This window comes from Stegastes partitus, unplaced genomic scaffold, assembly GCF_000690725.1.
Source record: "Stegastes partitus isolate 25-593 unplaced genomic scaffold, Stegastes_partitus-1.0.2 Scaffold1297, whole genome shotgun sequence".
In the NCBI taxonomy this organism is placed as follows: domain Eukaryota; kingdom Metazoa; phylum Chordata; class Actinopteri; family Pomacentridae; genus Stegastes; species Stegastes partitus.
The window spans coordinates 335,130-341,390 of NW_007579028.1; positions in this window are offsets into that span (position 1 = coordinate 335,130).

Genomic DNA, 6,261 nt, shown 5'->3' on the forward strand with positions numbered 1-6,261 from the left:
TAAAGTATATCTTTCAAAAAAAAAAAAAAAAGTTTAGAAGCTGCTATTGTCAAAAAATGGTGATCTGAAACAAACTGTATGATATCCGATCATTTGACTCCCTGTGTTGCTATTAGCTTTTCCTGTCATTAGTGTTTTACTTGGACCCTGGATACTCGGAGGACGTACCGTCTCGCTCCTCTCCCAACCTAAACAGACTTTGTATTTGACGTTATCGACCAAGTAGGGAGGTATTGTCGCATATATCCGTCGAGACCCTCAATCCAAAACAAGTTGGCATTTTTAGAAGTATATTGTCGCATATTTAAGGTCTTGCAAGATGGCAGATTTATTTTTTTTTTTGTTTTTTCCTTGATTTCTGTGTGATCTTAGGTTGTACATTTTGGCAGAGAAACCGAGAGATGTTGAAGAAAGAAAAAGCGTTAAATGAAGAAATTCCCATTAAAAAAAAAAAAGAAAAAAAAGAGGGGGACTCTTGAAAGACTTTGTAACTTTTATGAAATATGAAACTTTGTAAGGACACTCTAAAGGATTCATCATCTTCAAAGATTGCATTTAACACTTTATATGAAAACTATATAGCCCTGGTTAAAAAAAAAAAAGAAAAAGAGAAAAAAAAAAAGACTTGTATTATGTTGATATTATCAAATTATATGTAATATTATTACTCCAGATACTGCTGCTTTACATAGAACTGTTACCAGTGGGGGGGAGACTGACCTGCAATCACTACACTACAACCAATGACACGCAGTGCGGCGGTTCATCGCCCGCCACTGAGAGGTCACTGGAAAGCCATTCCAGTCGTTCGAACGGGACGAATCCGACCTGTCGTTGGATTCTTCCCTTCGTTGTACAAATTTAATCTGCTTCTAACTTAGAAAATATCCTCCTCAACAATTATCATCAGTCAATGTCTGGATACCAAAACAACTGATTGTTATTGCTAAGAAAGGCTACAGAATGTGACTGCATGTCAACTTGAAAAACAAAAAAAACAAACAAAAAAAAATTATATTCTTAATATTGGAGAAGGTACCCATAAGCCATAGCTGACCAAGATAGTCATGGGAGGAAGTATACAATTGCGCATTGGATGAGGACATCACCTCTCTACTGTAGTCATCACAGGATCCCTTGCTGTACCTCATGCCTGTAATGTTTGCTGCTTCTATATTTTTTTTTTTTTTGGTATTTTAGTGACATTTTTTGCGTCTCATAACAATATGGTGTAAATAGTAGAACTATTTATTGAGAGTGTTATACTTTTTTAAGTTATATTTAATGTCCATGTAAGTTATTTTTTACATTGTTCTTATAAACCAACACGTTATAGGTTGTGAGTCAAAACTGTCTTTTTTTTTTTTTTTTTTTTTTTTTGTCTCTGTCGTCACAATCTATTGTGATCGTTGCTGCCAAGCGCTGATCCGACACCAACAGTACAATTTACCCCCGCAACCACAAAAACAAAAAGAACTTCTCTCATTGGTCATTATGTGTAGACGGATACTGCTGGCATCCAATGAGGATTCACCTTGTTTAAACGTTACTGATTGCAGTGTATCTTCTTTTTTTTCTTTTCTTTTAAAACCAGAATGTAATGTTTTTGTTTTTGTTTCTCATTATTTTTTAAAAATGCACACATTAGCCATTAGGAGTTCTGAAAAGAGAACCAAGTATATAAATGGTCATAAATCCATAATATAGCAAATAATGTTTTTGAGAGCCGGCGTAAGGCACAAGGGATGGATGTACACAGCCGCCTGAGGGCAGGAGGAAATGGGCAAGTGGCAAAGTAAGGGATCAAAAAAAAAAATGAAGGAAAAAAATTTTAAAAAAGAGGACTGGAGGTCAGAAGGCAGCCGATGGTGAGTGTTCTTGGATGGTGGGGTGGGGGAGAGAAAAGTAGAAGGTGGGCAGGGAGAGAGGTAGGGATGGGTGGGCTGCTTTTCCTGGCCTGTCTAGCTATTTGTCCAGGTGTGAAAATGTGTACTCACAGAGGCTGCCCCTGGGCCAGGGGTGGCCAGCCTGACTGGCAACACGCCGAGGCCAATGAGTCAGAGTTTCTCCCGGGGGTGGCAGCCATCCCTCTCTGGGACTCCCACCGCCCCTCCCTCCCTCCCCCCCCCCCGTACTACCTCCACCTCCCGACTCCTCGACACACTGCCTCATCTGTCACTGTCAGGTATGCCTGCGCAGGGCGGCCAGGGTCAAGCTGGGCCTGTGAAAATGAGAGAGGATGTTTGCCCAGCTTACGGAGCCTTTTGAAGTTAGGCTGAAGGAACACAGTTCTCCTCACCTCCAGCCTGCGCTTATCGCATAATACGATGTGTATAGCAGTGTTTTTTTTTGACAGGCTTTGATACCTCTCCACGTTTTACCACCAACAGTTGCTCCTTTGTTTCTAATTTAACACCCCGGTTTTTGTATTTCTTGTCTAAAAATGGCAGAGACTTCGCGTCATTATGAAGCAAACGGGGGGAGTGTAAGAAAAGAGAGTGTCTGAAGCCCTAATGTTTTCGCTCAGATCTTTGTGGAGAAATAAAAAAAAAAAAAAAACAACACAAAAAAAAAAAAAAACACTGATGTGCCATCTTGTTGTAAGACATTTTCTTTGTGTGTTGTAACACATGAAGTACCTCTCACAGGCCTCTGGTTATAGAACGGTCCTCTTATGTCTGTTTCCTAATCCTTCAATAAATAAAAAAAAAAAAAGGTGAATTGTCCTTTTTTTCTAAGTGGGAAGTACAAAAAAAAAAGAAGTGTATTTGCATATTACGTGGATATCTAGTGGTATTACTGCGATGTTTCGTACCCAATTGCTCAACAAATATATTTTAAGATGTAAATAATAATATTATATGATGATTGTATTTGCAAACCATGTACTAACTGTTTGGGAGTAGCTCTTGGATTGATTTTTATCATAACTATTATACAAAAGAAATGAACCGTGAAATGTTGTGCATTGTGTCCAAAAGTATCACCTGCAAGACAGAAAAAAAAAGAAAAAAAAACCCCAAAATAAAACAAAAAAAAAAAAGAAAAAAAATCTGTGATGCTTTACCACACCACTTGCTGTCAGCATTTATTTGTTCATAATGGCTTAGTGCAAGCACTGTTGTCAGTTGTCTAAACCATGAAGTTATCCATCGAGTCATAAATTATTTATTTGTTGTCAAGATTAATAAAAAAAAAAGTGGTCATTTCTGGGTCTTAGGAGTCTGTTGAAAATTCAATCAAACTTGACTCAAAATTGTTTTGTCCGACTTGACTGGCACCAAACCGACAGCTTTCATTTACTTCCATCCTGTACATTGTCGAGTCTTATCCATATACGCCTTTGTGTTTGCTGAGAGTTTCACCAACACTGTAAAGGTAGCCATCGAACTCAGTAGTCCCTCCCCTCCCTCTGATGGCCTCCTCTCTCTCTTTGGTTCTTACACAGTATGCACTTTTTCAGGCACATATACAACAGATTGGACTTTTTTTGTGTTTCAGTCGATGTTTCTTCTCTGTTTTCACAGTTGCAATTATATATATTTTTGGTGCTCTGGTACATGGCAAAAAAAACATGTCTGATGTGTACTATATTTTCATAAGGAAGAGTCATAAAGATGAGTATCATGTTCATTTTTGCTGTCATTTATTGTGTAGAAATAAAACACTGGTTAAAGTGAGCATAAACTGGAGGTGTGTGGTCACTTCTTTTAATCGCTCTGGTACTGGTGTGTCTCGGTTCATTTCTCTCTATCTCTTGTTCTTTCTTTTGGGAGGAAACACAGCTTCATAGTGAGACCTTTCAAAATAATAATAATTTTTAAAAAAATGCTGAGGTGGTTATAGCTCATTCTTTGAGCCTTCATTGATACATTGGCACGGAAATGCGAGTGCTGTTCCTGGCACATCAATGACCTTAATGGCCTAATTTGTGAGAATGAACATTAAGCTACTGATTTTTAAAGTGCAGTTAATGTTGCATGACTGGAAAGAAACTGGATCTGAGCTTAAAGGAATAGTTTGTTGAGGGAGGTGGAAAAAGAAAATGCTTCCCAGCAGCTCACATGCAGAGAGGCATAGCCACCTTCACTTAATGATATAAATTAGAGTAATTCATAGGGGATAGCTGTCTGTTAGTTCAGTGACTGATTTCCCTCCTTTCCAGCTCAATGTAAATATTTTTCTGCTCGATCATGTGGTAATTCGGTTAAAAAAAAAAACCCGAGAAATAACAGCGTTGCGCAGCACTTTGCAATTTGCTCGCAGCCGTTTTCATCTGTGCCTCGTTTTGCCATCAAGCTAATTAATTGTGATCCAATTATTGCTGTGATATTGCGCAACTTTACTGTAGTGGTTTGCGCCACGGGGGCTTCTCTCCAGTGAGGTCCATGTCAAACAAGGGCCCGTGAGTCATGTGCACCACATCAGCTGAGCAACACCATGTCAGATTGTGTTAAACTTGTTAACGGGACAAATCACTGAAGTCAACACAACATTACTCTCTGCGCTGAGACATGTTGATGGGCTGTGCTGTTTAGTCTTTGACTAATTTTTTACTTCATTACTGGAAATCTAATGTAATCTGATGACAACAAAGTCAAACTACTGGATGCCAAAGCTCTCGTTGCACCACATTAAACACACACCAAGTCTAAACTGACTACTAACCACAGCAGCCCTTTGAATTTCTTCAGTGAGCTAATGTGCTAAAATTGCTAAAGCTAAAATGCTAGCAACAACAATGCTAACATAACAATTAAAATCAAATTAAGTTTATTGTCATTTTGCTGTACATACACAGTCGTACAGGCACGATGACGGAGTCTTTCTTCAGGATTATTCAACCGGCAAGTTTTGCGGAAAACACGTCTGGGATAAGACACGAAACGTTCACTGTCGTTGTCTCCTGAAGGGGGCGCTGCGTCTATGAGCACCACCATATTAACATCAAGTATAATTCTTACCATGTTCACAATCTCAAGGTTGTACAGTGATTCTGTGGAAGATCCCCGGCTCGCGTCCCGGTGAGGACGCCTGGAAGCAGCGTGGGTTCTCTCCAGGTTCTCCAGCTTCCTCCCAGAGTCCAAAAACATGTTGAGGTTAGTTGGTGATTCTAAATTGTCCGTAGGTGTGAATGTGGGTGTGCTTGGTTGTCTGTCTCTAAGTGTAGCCCTGTGATAGACTGGTGACCTGTCCAGGGTGTCTTCTAACTTCACCTTAAGTCAGCTGGGATAGACTCTAGTGAGGATTAAGTGGTGTATAGATAATGGATAGATGGATGGACATGCTGACATTTCGTAATTTCTACAAAACACACAGTAAGTCTAAGGCTGATGGGAATGCATGTCAGTTTTTAGGTTTATGGTCATAAAGCAAAATGTTGGGTACAGTAATAACCTTTTAAAATAAATATGGTGAACACTGAAGCCAAAATAATTAATCCAGGGAACATGTGTTCCAACATTCACTGCAATTCTTCAAACAATAGCCAATAAGTCACTCAAAACATCAACTATCAAGCTCGAGCAAGACGTAAAGTCTGTGCATTACTCATGTCATTGGGTCCAACCCTCTGGGGACCATTAATGTCTTTTCATGGCAATCCATCCGATAGGTGTTGAGATATTTTTAGTCTCGACCAAATGGCGGGCAACAGAGTGACACTGTCAAAACTCCCTCACATCCTGCCATATGGAAAGATATTAACCTCCCTGGCTGAATGCATATATGGGATGTAGGAAAGAGGTTTTGGAAAATACAGTAATTTCCAACTATGGACGTGTTCACACAAAAACTTTGCAAATGTTCTGCTGCTGAAACAGTTAAAACTGAATAACAAGTGCTGCACTTCATTGATTTTGAAGTTGTGGATACTATTGGTTTTGGACGTGGGTGTTCCAACATGTGTTAACACTTTCAAGTTTGAGCAACAACATCCCGTTCTTTGGTTTCTTCTGATATGACGTAAACACACCACAAGACGAATAGTCAAGATTAAACAAGGAAGTGTGGGAGTATCGAATGCCAGAGTATCCAGTGGGCTATTAACTCCAGGAGGTTATTGTCTTTTAAAAGGTCATATTTAAGTCACTTTTTTTTGGTGTAGACTGAGGTTTTGTTTTTCTCCTTTTGGATTGCGAGAAATGGATGTAAACTGAAAGATATGTGCATCGAAAGTAAAGTATTTTTTAATTAAAACCGTACAATGGCACACCAGGAAAATAATAATAATAATAAACAATAATAATAATAATCACAACG